Source organism: Triturus cristatus, chromosome 10 (assembly GCF_964204655.1).
Source record: "Triturus cristatus chromosome 10, aTriCri1.1, whole genome shotgun sequence".
NCBI lineage: Eukaryota > Metazoa > Chordata > Amphibia > Caudata > Salamandridae > Triturus > Triturus cristatus.
The window spans coordinates 188,222,665-188,237,920 of record NC_140593.1 but is presented as its reverse complement, the minus strand read 5'-3'; the positions used below and the strand labels follow the sequence as shown (position 1 = coordinate 188,237,920).

General features: G+C 49.6%; 1 protein-coding gene across 1 annotated transcript in view; it reads right to left on the bottom strand.

Moving 5' to 3' along the window:
• Nucleotides 1–15,256, bottom strand: part of C10H7orf78 (chromosome 10 C7orf78 homolog) — a 102,908-nt gene that overhangs the window by 24,857 nt on the left and 62,795 nt on the right. The window lies entirely within an intron of this gene.

The following is a 15,256-nucleotide window of genomic DNA, read 5'->3' as shown; positions in this document are numbered from 1 at the left end:
GGTGTCTGAGTTTCAAAATGAGAAACTGGATAACCTAGAATCAATACCAGCTTCCCTTCTGGTCCAAATTGTTTGATTTTAGGTAAATGTTTTATTTCACAGAGCATACTTTTTCTTTAATATCACATATGATAGCATTTTAAATGCTTGAGCTCAGGATGTGTGCTATACAAGCACCTCTTATGCTTGATTCAATAGACTATAATGTTGTTCCTTTGACTGTAATAATCTAGGCCACATTTGGGGTTTGAATGACTATTACTTGCCTCTTAGTTCACTAATAGCATTATCTCTGGGGCGAGCAGGAGCGTAGCTTCAGGGTGGGTGTTTGTGGTTCTACACTCGCCTAATAAATGTATTATTTAGTAAATAGTTGGGTACAGGAGCTTTCAGTCAGGTATGGTAAGCTGTCTCTGTCGGATTTCACCTGGGATTTTTAAATACTCACTCACATAACAACACACACACTTTTCAGTTTTCAAGGTCTTAAAACATGGGTGTTTTACAAAATACTGTATTTTAAGTAACCCTCACCATCTGCACTCCATTCCCTTTCCGTTGGCTTTTAAGCCCCCACATGCACTGCTTGTCATTGAATAGTCAATTAATCAATCAATCAATCAATCAATCAATCAATCAATCAATCAATCAGGGGATTGTGAAGCCCACTACTCACCCATGAGGGTCTCAGGGCGCTGTGGGGTGGGGGATGCAGCTCCAGGTCAACCAAAGAGCCAGGTCTTGAGGCTGTTCCTGAAGGTGTGTAGAGTGGGGGCGCTTCTGATGTTGAGAGGGAGCTGTTGGACTTGGCCCTTCTGGCAGGTTCACCCCTGAACTTTTTTGCTTTTTATTGGTGACTTGGTGTGGTGATTTTTCGTTTCTGCGCACTTTCCCTGTGTCCCAGGGTAAAGTGCGTGCGCACTCTGAGTGCATGTGGTGAGATAGGCCTGCCCTCCCATAGGAATGCATGGGGAATGTATGTGTCCCTAGTAGTTCCTGATGCGTGGGGTGTGCAGGCCCGAGTTTGGTATGTGCGGACTCGTGTGATTGAATGCTGCGCGATGATGTGTGCGGCGTGCATGTACCTAGTGTGGAAGTGGCACTTCTAGAAGTGGGCACTTCGGTGTGCAGTGTGAAATGTGTGCCTTGTCGCGTGATTGGCTGGTTGAGGTCATGTGACGGGCTAGGGATTCCCCAGAGTCAGGATGAGTGACCCAGTGGTGAATGGGGAGATCAGCAGCTAGATGGGTGGGAGGAGTACACCTGGGTCCTGAATAGGGCAGGGTTTCCCCACACAATGCTGGCTCCGCCCCCTGTGGTGCGACTGATGACCCTAGCCCTGCCAGTAAATAGAGTGAGGGGCTGAGCACATCAAGGGTGCTCCCCAACCAGCTGCGACTGGTTTTCCCCCTCACCCTGAACCCAGAACGAAGGGAAAAGATGTATAAAAATGGGGCTGTGTCCCCACAGAAGTTGTTCTCTGCCAGGATCTTACCTGAGGGGGGCTGCTGCTGCTGCTGGACCAGAGGACCGCCACTTGGACTACCCCCCTGCCTGGAGGCCCAGTGAGCTGGCTCTGGGTCCAGCCTTGCCCCCCACCCCTGCCCTGCTGCAGGCAGGGAAGAACTTTGCTGGACTTTGTGGTTCTTTTTATCCTAAAGCGCTGGGAGCGCTTTATTTGTGTCCCCAAAGCGCCTGTAAGCGCTTCTCATTTGCCTTAGCGCTAGGAGCGCTTTATTTGGTGCCCCCAGCGCTTCTAGAGCACTTTCACTTTGGCCGTAGCGCTAGGAGCGCTTTATTCTGGAGGCTGGTGCCCACCCGGCATTGTGGTGCGCTTGCGGGTGCCTACCCCGCTTATTTAATTATTTCCCTACGGCGGGTGCCCACCCCGCCATATATTGCTTATTGCGAGGGAGCCCACCCCTCTTGTGAAGTTAAAATCACCGCCGCGGCCCGAGCCGCGCATTGGATTCCCCCGGGCCGCTGCCTAGCGCGACCCGGAAGGTGGGGGCTCCGTGGGCGGGACTTCCAAAAAGGGAAGCCCCGCGAGAGGAGAGGCCGCGCCGGGACCGAGAAGAGAAGACGGGAGAGCACGGGAGCCTACCCCGGCTCCCCGAGTGCAGCGAGTGAAAGCCCCGAAGACCGGAGTCCTGCCTTCGCCACCTCTCCCCCAGCCGGTAAGAGTTAAAGGGAGTCCGGGTGGGGAGAGGCGGTAGCAGAGCGGCCCCGCTCCAGAGAGGACCGCTCCAACGGGGCGCATTTTGTTTAAGAGCCGGGAAGGCTCCAACGTCTAAGGGGGCATTTTCCTCGGTTTCTGAGCGCGAGGCGCTCCAACGTGGTGATTGTGTTTTGTTGAGCCCAGTGAGGCTCCCACGTACTCGGGGGGGCATTTTGTTCAGAGCCGTGAAGGCTCCAACGAACGGGGGCAATTTGCTTAAGAGCCTAGAGGGCTCCAACGTTACCGGGGCATTTCTTCCGTGTTCGAGTGGCCCCAGATGGCAGCGGGCCACTCCCACCTTGCGTGAAGAATGCACTCCCCAAGACATGGGGTGTGTCCGAGGGACACACCCCATGTCTTGGGGAGTGCATTCTTCACGTTTCTACTCACTCATTTTCGGAAAGCGAGACCTTGGAGCACGAAACAACCAATTAACAACCAAATTACTATTACGCAGTGCGTGTACTATATACCCTGTTCTGTTTTGACACTCCCACCTTGCCCCACAGTAGTTTACAGAGCCACAGAGGTGTAGGGGCTTGTGTTGTTGTTTAGAGCCCCGAGGCTCCAAAAAAGGTGCACTGTTTGTATTAGAGGGTCCTGAGAGGCCCCACGTGACTGCGATACTGGGGTTCAAGGCACAGTGGTGCCCCAGTTCAGTTCCACAGCTGCCCAGCACTTAGTGGGCAGCTGCAATGTTTAGGTTGTGCATTGTGCGCCTGGCTTGCGCAGCCTGCGCAGTCGCGCCCTGACATTATTGGCTATTGGTCATTTCTGCACCCCTGGGAGGCCAGTTGGTCTGGGGACAGTTTTGCTGTGTTGTGCCCTCCCCTAGGGTGCTTGGTGATTTTCATACATGTACTTTTTGCGCCTGCGCAATGCCTTCATGATATTTTCTTTCCTAAATTGTGTTTACACCTCTGAATGTATTTTATGCATCATGTGTTTATGTGCTTAGACCCCTACAGGTATTGTGATACTTAGGTGGTTGTTTGATTTCTCCTAGTACAGGTGATGCTAGTGAGGTCCTAGTTCCCTGCACAATATTTTCCTAAGGTGGTTAGGGTTGCGTAGGTGGTACTTACCTGATACCAGTAGTTACTGGTTGTGTGCTACATGTTCTATTTTTAGTGCTACAGTGATTGTATGTGCTATGTTCTAAAGTATTATTCCTACGTTCTAAGTGCAATTTCTACAAAGTGCTAATTCCTGACAGTGGTCCATGTGGCCCTGTCCCCTGTACATATAATCCCTTGTAAATTCTGCCCGTGCCTGTTGGCACAATGTAAAGTGTGTGTTTTTATCTAATGTGTTTTGGTATAATACAAAGGTTATTTTTACATAATACCTTGTGTGGAGTTTCTTTTGTGGTGGGCCTTGGGTGTTGTTGCTGGGTGCGCGCGCAAACGCTTTACACATCGCCTCAGGGATAAGTCTGTCTGCTCGTGCCAAGCTACCAAGGGGGTGAGCAGGGGTTATCTTTGGCGTGTACCTTCCTTGCCCTCACTAGAGTGGTGGTTTCTGCCTGGCTTTGGCGCAAGCCCTAGCCAACCAGAAATCCCATTTCTGACAGGAGCCTGTTCCAGGTTTTTGCTGTGATGTAGGAGAAGGCTCTTCCACCCGTTCTGGCTCTGCGGAAGCGTGGGGTTTCAGCGAGGACAGTGTATCAAAGGATGCTCTTGGGAATGTTGAAGGAGATTCTTTTGTTGAGATATTGGGGTCCGGTGTTGTGGGGGCATTTGTAGGCATGGGTGAGTATCTTGAAGGTTACTCTCTTCTCGATGGGGTGCCAGTAGAGGTCTTGCAGGTGTTGGGTGATGTGTTCATGTCGAGGGATGCCGAGGATGAGTCTGGCTGCGGTGTTCTGTATGGTCTGGAGCTTGGGGAACAGGGATTTGCTGATTCTGGCATATAGGGCGTTTCAACAGTCCAGGCTGCTGGTTATGAGTGCGTGGGTGATGGTCTTTCTGGATTCGGGGGGATCCATTTAAAGGTCTTGCAAAGGATGCGGACGGTGTTGAAGAAGATGGAGGCAACGGCATTCATCTGTCGGGTCATGATGAGGGAGGAGTAGAGTATGATGCAGAGGTTCCAGGCATGGTCCGTGAGGTTGGGGGGGCTGCCAAGGCCGGTGGGCCACCAGGTGTTGTCCCTTGCAGAGGGGGAGAGTACGAGGATGAGGACTTCTGTCTTCTCCAAGTTGAGCTTCAGGCAACTGTTGCTCATCCAGGATGGAACGTCCTTCATTCCTTCCTGGAAGCTGAGTCTGGTGGTGTGGAGGTCCTAAGTGAGGGAGAGGATGGAGCTGGGTGTCGTCGGCGTAGGATACTATGCTGTGTCCATGCTGTCTGACGATGGTGGGAAGGGGGCCATGTAGATGTTGAAGAGCGTGGGGCTGAGCGACGATCCCTGGGGCACTCTGGGGTTGATCTCTGTGGGTTCAGAGAGGAAGGGTGTGAGTCTGATTCTTTGGGTTCTGCCAGTGAGGAAGGAGCGGAGCCAGTTGAGGGTGGCTCTATGTATGCCGGCGTTGTGGAGTCTGGCAGTCAAAGTGCAGTGGGAGGTGTCGAAGGTGTGGCCTTGGTCGAGGAGGGTGCGGATGTAGTCTGTGGCGAGAGTAGGGCGGTCTCAGTGCTGTGGTTGCTGCTGAACCTGGATTGGGAGGGGTTGAGGATGGAGTTCTCTTCAATGAAGTTCGTTAGTTGGGTGTTGACGATCTTCAAGGTGACTTTGGCCATGAAAGGGAGGAGAAAGATGGGTCAGTAGTTCTTGAGGTCCGTTGGATCTGCTGAGGGGTTCTTGAGGAGGAGCTTGACTTCTGCACATTTCCAGTCATCAGGAAATGTGTCTGCTTCAAAGGTGGTGTTGATGGTGCATCGTAGCTCAGGTGCCATGGTGGCGGCGGCTCTGTGGAAGATGTGTAGAGGGCAGGGGTCCGTGGGGGTTCCTGTGTAAATGCCTTTCATGGTTGATGCGGGTGTCTTCAGTGGTGCCTGGGGTCCAGGAGTAGATGGTGGGCTGGCTGTCGTTGCTGGGGAGAGGAATGGGTTTGGTGTCCGGAGTCTGTTCGTCAAAGTTGTCATAGAGGGATCTTATTTTCAGGAGGAATGGGGAGCCGAGTTTGTTGCAGAAGTCCTGGGAGGGTGTGACGTCCGTGGCTCTGCTGGGGGGCTTGGTGAATTCCTGAATGATGCTGAAGAGTTCCTTGGAGTTGCTGGTGTTGGGGTCCTATTGGTGGATCTGATGAGTTGGTGGTATTCCGTTATGGCATTCTTGTAGGTGGTACAGTCTTCCAAGGTTTTGCTGTTTCTCCATAGCTTCTCAAGAAGTCTGCAGGTGCGCCTGGATTCTTGGAGGTCGGTGGCTAACCAGGTTGCCTTCATGGGGCGCTGTCTGTTGGGGTTGTGGAGGGGGGCCAGCTTGTCTGCGCAGTCTGGTGATCCATCTGTGAAGTTCTTTGGCTGCGGAGTTGGCGTCAGTCGAAGTGGGGGGCTCGTGGATGAGGGTGGAGTTGAGGTGCTCATCGATGACCCTGCTCCAGTTCCTTTGTGGAGGGTGTGGTGTAGGTTTGGGAGCAGTGGCTTTGTCGAAAGAGAAGTGTATGCAGTGATTGTTCATCCAGGGGACTTGCATGGTGTGGCTGAAGTGGATTTTGTTACCTCCTGCGAAGATGGGTCAAAGGTGTGTCCTACCTTGTGGGTGGGGGTGGTGACGAGCTGTTTCAGTCCAAGGTTTGAGAGGTTGTCCAGGAGGATGGCGGAGTTGGAGTCGCTGAGGTTTTTGAGGTGGAAGTTGAGATTTCCGATGAGCATGTCGTCAATGGAGATGATGGCGTGGGACGTGATGAGGTTAGCGATGGTAGTGGTGAATGCGATTCGAGGTATGGGGGTCTGTAGGTGAGGGTACCGTATAGGGTCGTACTGGGGCTGGTCTGGATCTGGAATTGGAGGTATTCGGTGGTGGATGGGGAGTCGCTCGTGCTGGAGGTGGTAAGTCTCAGAGATCTTGTGTGCAATGGTAAGTCCTCCTTCTGGGAGGTTGGGGTGGTCCTTCCTCTGGATCTTATATCCGTCAGGGATGGGGTGGCGATGTTGGGGGCGGAGGTGGGGTTGGTCCAGGTTTCCGTGAAGAAGGTGACGTCTGGCGAGAGAGTGTCGAGGAGATCCCAGATCTCTACAGCATGTCTGTGCAGGGAGCGCACATTGAGGAGGATGCACTTCAGGGCTTCAGTGGTGCTGGCGTCCAGCATGAGGGCAGCAGCCGTGGGGGTGCGGCAGATGGTGAAGGTTTGTCAGCAGTGTCGGCAGGAGAACTGGCCATGGGTGGTGTTCGGAGTAGATAGCTGGCAGTTGTTGTTCCTTCCACGGTTAAGTGCCTGGAGGTCAGCTAAGTCGTAGTGGTGGGTGGTCAGAGAGCCAGGATCCCTGGCGCTGGTCACGGTCGGGTCATGAACGGGCACAGACTGGCTTGCCTTTGGCATGCCTGCGGTGCGCCCACTGCACGCCATTAAATAGACAAGGGGGAGGGAAGCGCAGCTGGGCGGTGGGAGCGGGATCCGGCAGGGGGGAGGGGCTATGGGGCAGCAGCAGCAGGAAAGGGTGGCAAAACTGGCACGGAGGACACAAACAATGGCACCGGTACAAGCAAAAAATGAAAACAGGCAAAATAAACAGAAAGACAGAAAATAACAATTACAAAGGCACAATAACAAAAAGACAGACGAAAGACAAAAAACAGGCACAAACAAAAAGACAGACAACAATGGAACAGCAGATGAGCAAGGCTCTCCCACTGGACCACCAGGGATGAGGCACAGGCAGAACCCTGCAGGTGGAGGAGGGCCTCGAACACCTTCCTTCTCAGAGAGGTGTAGGGGGCAGCAGCACAACAGCAGAGCTGCTGGGGCAGGGAGCAGAGTCCCTGACCAGGAGGTCAACATGATATGCCAGGGTAATTGCTGGAAAATCTGTAGCTGAAAACCACCCAGTCTCACTGACCAGGCTACCCCCACGGGGGCAAGCCATGTATGTTTCTAAGTTCAAGTTTGAAAACTGCCACTATTGATAACTGTCTGTCTATGTATTTGTTGGGCTTGTCAGCCTTAGGGTCGTCTTCCCCAAAACCTTTTGCCTTCTTTCTCCTTTTGTTGCTGAATTCGTTTTTGTTGGACTTAGGACTACATGTACCTAAGGCCTGTAAATTAAATGCTACTACTGGGCATGCAGCATTCATTGTGCCACCCACCTAAGTAACCCTTTAAACATACCTCAGGCCTGCCATTGCAGCCTGTGTTCGCACAGTTGCAAACTGCCAATTCGACCAGGCCAAATAAACCTTTTGCCAGATCCAAGCCTTCCTTTTAATACATATAGGTCACCTGTAGAATGGGCCCTGAACAGCCAATAGAGCAGGGTGCAGTGTATTTAAAAAGGTGGACATGTTCTTTTAAATTTTACATGTCCTGTTGGTGAAAAATGATTACATTTATTGTTCACTACTGCAAAGCCTGCCTCTCCCATATGATAACATTGGGTTACCTTAGTACTTTTACTAAGTGATAACCTTTGATTAGGCAGGTAGGAAAGCTGAGTTTGGTCTCTAAAGATTAAAACCTTCTTTAATGGTAATTTAAATTCTCTGAAAATGGCACTTTTAGAAAGTTAGAATTTTCTATTCCTAAACATTTGGTGCTGAAGCCTGTATCCTGGGTCGCATCAGTAGGTATAACTGGCAGTTGCTCTTTGTGTATTTTTCCCAGAGGGTGAGACAGAGTGGGAGTATGTGTTGTCAGGATGGGCAATTTCTGTCAGGAAGAGGGGGAGGAGTTGTCATCCACCTCACTTGCACATCACAAAAACTCTGCTTCAGCACAGTCACAAAGAGTTTCTCACTAGTCTTTTGCACCCAAATACAAGCTGGGGCCAGGGCAAATGGGTAGGAAATTCCAGAAACCTCTGTAGGGGATGGACTCTACAAGCTTCTCCCACTTCAAAGTGAGCGCCAGGTATGAATAGTGGACCCTCAGACCCATCTCTTCAGTATACTTCGGGATCTGTGGAAGACTCAAAAGAAGACAGAAAGCTATTTTGCTCTGCTGAAAGGAAAACCCTGCTGCCCTGCTACATTGTTGCCCTGCTGCCTGAGTGAGAAGGACTGGACCTGCACACTGAACCCAAGACCACCAGAATAACTCTAAGGGCTAGTTAGCTGGCCTCTTGATCAGAGCCTCAGGGACAGAAAAAGCTCCAACTATCTTGAAGCCCGCACCTGGACTCTGCCTGCTGTGAGTCCTAACCCCCGAAGTAGGGAGGTGGGACTAAAGGTGCTTTGCTTGCCCAGCTGTGGTCTCATCAGAACCGATGCAGCATGCTGCAAACTTGACACAGCTGTTTGCAGCACCTTATCGAAACCAATGCACCCTAAATAAGTAAACTCATTTTTGTGTATGTAGCTGTAGATGTGGCACTGGCTGACATCACCACCATTGGAAAGTGCTTCACTACTTTTTCTCATAGGCTGTTAAATACTCTAGTGATGCAGTAGCACACAGAACCTTATAGTGCTGTTGACTTGCATCAAGGTCTGTGCATTAATAAAGCTTGGAATGTGTCAATAAATGTTTCCCGATGCAAGCATGTGCTCACAAATCAGACTGCATGACCCAGTGTGTGGTAATTGTATAGTCCTTCAATCCCTAGTGTAACAGCACCCAGGATATTGTGATGCATGGCTAAACTCTTATAATGTCCCAAAGGCGAGACCTATTGGCTATGCCAATGCTTGTTGTCACTGGAGTGAGGCCTACGGGATCACTCCTTTTTAAAGTTCCTCTGCTGTGTGCTTAACTCAACCTTGGCCTACATTGGTTTGTTGATTAGTGCTGCACAACAGAGAGGTGGTGTATCTGCACTAGGTGTATGTTTGCCCGGGAAGGGTAAAATACAGGAATAATGTAGTACTGAGCAGTGCGTGAAAGGTGACTGCATGTGCTGGATTTGTGTGAGGCTATAAGTGGTACAATACATGATGGATGTAGTGTTGTACAGTGTGTGTGCTGGCAATGCATGTGCTGTATGTATGTGTGCCTATGAATGCTACAATACATGAAGTGTACAGCACTGCACTGTGTTTGAAGGTTGTGTACATGTACTGGGTATATGTGTGTATGTGGATGGTACAGTATATGGAGGACCTGGGTTCCATTTTGAGAGACCCAGGACTGCAACATGGAGAGGAGGAAGAGAGAACCCCCGACAGATTTGTGTATTGCTGTTTTCCTGTAAACTGAGTGGGACACACACAGAAGAGGGGAGAGCCAGTGTTCCCCTGTCCACTTCAAAGGGTGCTCTTTGATTCAGTGAGAGGCCATCAGGAAAGGGCCTGAGCACACATCACGAAGGAGATTGGGCTGATAAGCGAATCATAAAGAGTAGGGGTGGGGGACCTGGGCTTAACGTTTGATGAGCATACCACTGTGAATGGCATCTAGGTGTGAATTATAGTCACTCCCATGGCCTGTGTTGTGGGACAATCAGCTTTGGAGTTATTCCCTCTGTGGCAGACTGGTTTTCAAGAGGAAGATAGAGCAGAGGAGTAGATACTTCAAAGGAAGCAGACGCCCAACATAAAACTTTAGATTCAGGCCCTAATTCACATTTTCTGTCTGAAAATGGACTATCAGAAGGAGTGTTTGTGGCCAGATGGGCTGCGTGAGGAAGGGAAGCTCTGCAAGACTTCTGCCTGTGAACAGGGCTGGGGGCTTAGGCTTGCTAGTATCCTCACTGGATGAGGGGACATCACACGTGAATCCAACATTACTTGCCTTGGAGCCTGGAGTACTAGCGCCTGCCTGCTTGCCAAGACCAGTGTACCCCGTGAGGAAGAGAAGAGCATTGGAGTGAGCGAGGTCCACTGGGAAGCCCTGTCAAGAGGACTCCCTCTGTGAGGTGTGAAGATATGGCTGCTGCACTGATTGGGTCATTGCCTGTGTGCAGGACAGAGTTGTCAAACCCCGTACGCCAGAGGACGGCTACCTTGAAGTGAACCATGTGGTGAGCTGCGTTGACTGGGCCGAAGCCCATGGCTAGTAATGAATCAGTGACCCTGTATGCCAACAGGAGCTGCCAGGAAAAAGACAGCCATGTGTCAGAGGCCAAAGCCTTGTGCAGTAGAAGGACATATCCCTGTATGTCAGGAGGGGATGCTGCTGAGGATTTCACAATGATGACCAGGTTGAAGCCTATGTATTGTGAGGTACGGTGACTCCGCATGCTAGAGGGGTTCACCGGTAGCATCAAGTACAGAGACCTGATCTGCACGCCACCTGCTGGAAAAGGGAGGATGCAGTGGGAGCACCTGTGCACGATCACCGAGGCGAGGGACCTGCAATAGGATCATTGCAACCACCCCACACCGGTCTATGAGCCAGACACCTACCCTGCAGTAGGAGTCACAGAGAACCTCTGACCACTTCTGAAGTGTGACCACGAGTGAGGGACTTTGGACCCACTGATTGCAACCGCATGGGCTGTGTCTCACCTGAACTCAGCTGTAGCCACTTCAAGCGCCTGCGAATGGGGTGTGCTCAGAAACTTCAAATGCTTCATGCCTGCTGATGCAGGTAAGACTGATATCAGGCCTGTCGGCCCTGTAGGAACAGCTAGTATGGTATACACTGGATGTTGTCAATATTGAATAGGGATTAACCACTATTGCTAATGTGAGGATGGCGTGAGACAGAGATTCACCAGCAGTGGCGGCTGGTGACATTTGAAAGTGGTGTGGCGTTAAATTCTGACAGTTCTGCACTGAGGCGAGCGAGCGTAGCGAGCGAGCTTAAACTACTACTTTTGAAAAAATAGAGGATAAATGGTGCATTTTCAAGCACATATGAGGAAGCAGGAAGATTATTAATGCAATACACCCAGCAATGCCCCAGCCTCCTCCTTATGACCCCTATTACCCTCCCATCTCTCTCCTTTGCTTCTCTCCACCTCTCTCAAGGACCGGAAGAGCAGCAGCACTTTAATCAGGTCCTCTGGAATTATGCAACAGGAAGTACCAAATTATGCAGCAGGGTTGACTACATTTTACAGTGTAATGCAGGGTAGTATTTCATTATTATGTCATTCTCTGCACATGTTAACACTATGTGAAGGGCCATCCACTGTGTAGCAACATATTACTGCATTTTTAGTAACATTTGATCCTTTTTCTGATGGTTTTTGTTAAAATCTTCAATTTAAGCTGTAGATGATGGATTATATAGCTAAGGTATCAAATCCATAATCCTGCCTAAAACGCAGCAGCATCGAATAAATCCTGTGGCCCTGGCTATAACACTGATACCCCAAAGTGGGGGGTGTGTTCATTATGTTCCTTCTATTTATATAAGAGTTCTGCCTTTTGCAATTACCTCGGGAGAATGAGAGGAGGCAGGTAGATTATATGCCAATTGTATTCCAATGCAGAATCACATAATTGCCGTGGCCACTGGTTTAATGGTTTTGTGGCACTGGCTGTTGATGTAGGACTCAGGGTTCTGCCCCTGGCTTAACCACTTTATCACACTTTGTAATCTAGAGCAGATCTTTTGGTGCCTTAGTTCCCACACCTGCCAACATCGGGAGTGCTCAGAAACAACCGTAATGAGGGTTCAAAGCACTGGACTCACTAGTCGCTAGTCAAAGGGATGGTCGCCTGCAAGGGCCAGTAGAACATCGTCCCTTTGAAAGCTTTTTAATATTGGAAACTTTTTATTTTACAGCAGCGCAATTTATATACAGGAACATAGTATTCATACAACTTTAGTGACTCCAAAAATGGGTTTAGCACATAGCAAATAACTTATTAGCAGTTGCAAAACCTCTGATTTTACAAACTAGACAGTTAGCGACCACCACACATTTAGTACATCTGGCCATGATGTCTTGTAGTTTTTATTAGCCAGCACACATTGAATGTAGAGCTATGCTCATCAACAATATATCAACAAATAAGGAAATTGAAACACACTTAGAAAAACAAAGTCCCTGAAGCCTGCACTTACATACAACAAAGAGACCTAATTAGGACTCAGAGGATGTGGCTTTTCAGCCTGAGCTGCCGACTTCGGAGCTGGGGAACCAGGTTCAAGCCTCGGCTCAACATCCTGGGATTCTGGGCAAATCACTTTTATCTCCCCGTCCTACCAATCATGAGTGTGTCCTTGTGTAAGGTAACTGGTGCTAAAGTAAAGCGCTTCAATACCTTCCGGTCGAGTTTGCGCTATATAAACCGGCACAAAAAAATGAAAACACATAAAGCCTCTAAAACTTGCAGGGTACTGAAAGACAAGGGGATCTTTTGAACCTTGCACGTGTCAAAACACGAAAACACGGCGTTCGAAGCCTACACCGCCCCCGAAAAAACTGAAAGAAACCAGGTCTCTGAAATCTACCCACACCTATAATCAAGGCCACTGGAAATATGCGATGTTACGACCACAATGTTTGCTGCATACTTATGGATTTGCCAAATAATCAGTCATCTGCTGATGTTATAAAAAAAAATTCGATCTCAAACGGAAAATAAAGCTACTAGCATTTGTCTGCCACACAATGGAAGGTCTTTGCCAGAGGCTGACTGGCCAACTTTCTCTTGCTTATTGCTGTATTTTGGTGTTGGACTGGATGCAATGTGGTCATATCTCTGCCCAGATACTGTTGACGGGTAAAATGGTTAAATAATGAGGTTACTATCAAAAAAAGCGCCACATTGTTTACTTGTTTTTTACACATTTAGTCAACCATGCTGCATAATTTGGCCGTTCCCTGCCACATAACTCCAGCGCTCCTGGCTACAAGCTGGACATTATGATATTCTGTGTATGCAGTGTTTTATGGATTTGCCGCATTTGCCACATTATGCATCATCTGCTGAATAAGTTGCAGATCTTACCAGCAATGTTTATAGCTCAAACGGATGAAACGTTACAAACCTCGCAGTAACTTGTGCTGCCGCCCAGTGAAAGGCCCTATGCAAAGGTCCACTGGTCATCTTTCAATTCCTTATTACTTTACTTGGATTCTAATCTGGTACGAATGAGGTGAAACCTTTTCCCAGGCAGTGTTCACATGCAAAATTGACAACATTACTCTGTAATACCACCACACAAATAAATGCCGCTTTATGCCACGTTTGCCTTTCCTCGTGGCAGATAAACCCTGTCACATAATTGGGTCCTTTCCTGCCGCATAATTCTAGCGGCCCTGAGACAGAACAAGTAGATTTAAGGCCTCTGGAACCAGCACACCCTAAAACACAGAAAGAAAGAAGGACGCGAAACCTGCACACATACAATTCCAGTCGCGGCTCGTGTCGTGGGGGGGGAGGGGGGTGTCACGCGGGGGTGGGGTTTTTTAAATAAAAACCAAATCCTACCTGAGCAGGTCGGGGTCCGCGCCGCCTCGGGTCCGACGGTTCTGGCGCCTCCACTCACCGGAACAGGCAGCCCATCACTGCTGGCAAGACCCCTCTCAGCCAATCCTGGTGCTGGAGCAGCACCAGGATTGGCTTAGAGCAGGCTTACGCTCAGCCCGCCTACCCATTAGGAGACTGAGGTTTGAGCCTTGGCTCAACCCTCGCTCTCCTAATGGGCATGCGCCAGCCTTTGGAAACACTAGTGTGCATGACTGGGCACGGTGCAAAAATTGCCCTCCGTGCCCACTCATGCGCACTTGTGTGCTGCTGCCTGTTGCCCCGGACAATGCCTGTCAGTCAACATGACGCCAGACCGCCCACCCCCTTCAGACTCTGAAGGGGGTGGGCGGTCCAACGTCATACTGACTGACAGTTCTCCCTCAGCGTCTCTGAACTTAAGTAAACTGAGAGTTTACTTAAGTTCAAAGACGCCGAGGAGGCTGCGGGCGCGGGGCGCGGGGGCAACGCCCCCAATGGACGCACCGTCACTGTTCACCAGAGAAACACTAGAACTCCGACTTCAGGGGAAATTGTGTGATTGTTTTCAAATTTCATATTTATTTTTGTGCTGGTAGAGGTATAAAATAAAATACCTCTATTTTTTCTTTAAAGTGAGTATTTGTCAGGTTCATATTTTATTTCTGCTGATACTGTGTGCATTTTGAGTAGTGAGGCTGTGTTCACTATCCTGCATCCACACCTCCCCCCGGAGGGAGCCTTTGGATTGCTTGGACCACACAACTGAGAGCCAAGGGCAGAAGGTGTACTTGGCCCCATTACTCAGAATCAATAATAAGTCGGGCCCTGGGACATCAGGACTGAAAGGTCTTAACTGCCATGACTGGGTCCAGTAATGCATGCTTGCCCCGAGGCCGTCTGAACGGGGTTCTGACATCAAGTATCAGAATTATGTGTAACTCTCTTCGCACAATAGTCTACATTGGCACCTGCAAATGTGTTTTCTTTACACAGGGATCAAACTGAAGCAGTGTTCAAAAACTTTCACAATTAAAACACAGACCTCTAACCACAAAGCATATTTGAATATGATGTAGTGTGGTTCTCTATAACTGCTTCTTTTTCTCATTTGCATGCTTCCCCTGTATGTACCTTGGGTTGGTACTCTCTTCCTTCACTTTGGTTTTTGCTCCTCACTTTTCTGAAGCTATTGATTCCTTCCTTCCTTATCACCCTGCCCCAGCAGGGTCACATGGGGTTAGTGGCAGGTTGAAGGAATCTTTTGGTGCCAGTATTGCTATTATCGTTTCCTGCTTCATCACCAGCACTAACATTCTCCCCCCTTCTTCCTGCTACCCCTCTGCTCTTCCTATCCCTGCTCTCCTTCTCAGCCACTCCTCGACTTTACCTTCATCTTATCTTCTTCTCCACCACAAATCCTTTTCCTAGTCTAATTCTCCACTGTTATTCCATTCTTCCACCACCTGGTCTCCACTACTTCACTACCCTACTTCCATGATCCTCCTCCAATCCACACGCCTGCTTTGTTGCTTTTCTCCCACACTCCTCAACTCCTTCCTGAATGGGCTGCTCCTCTTCAGCTCCTGAAGTCAAGGAAGA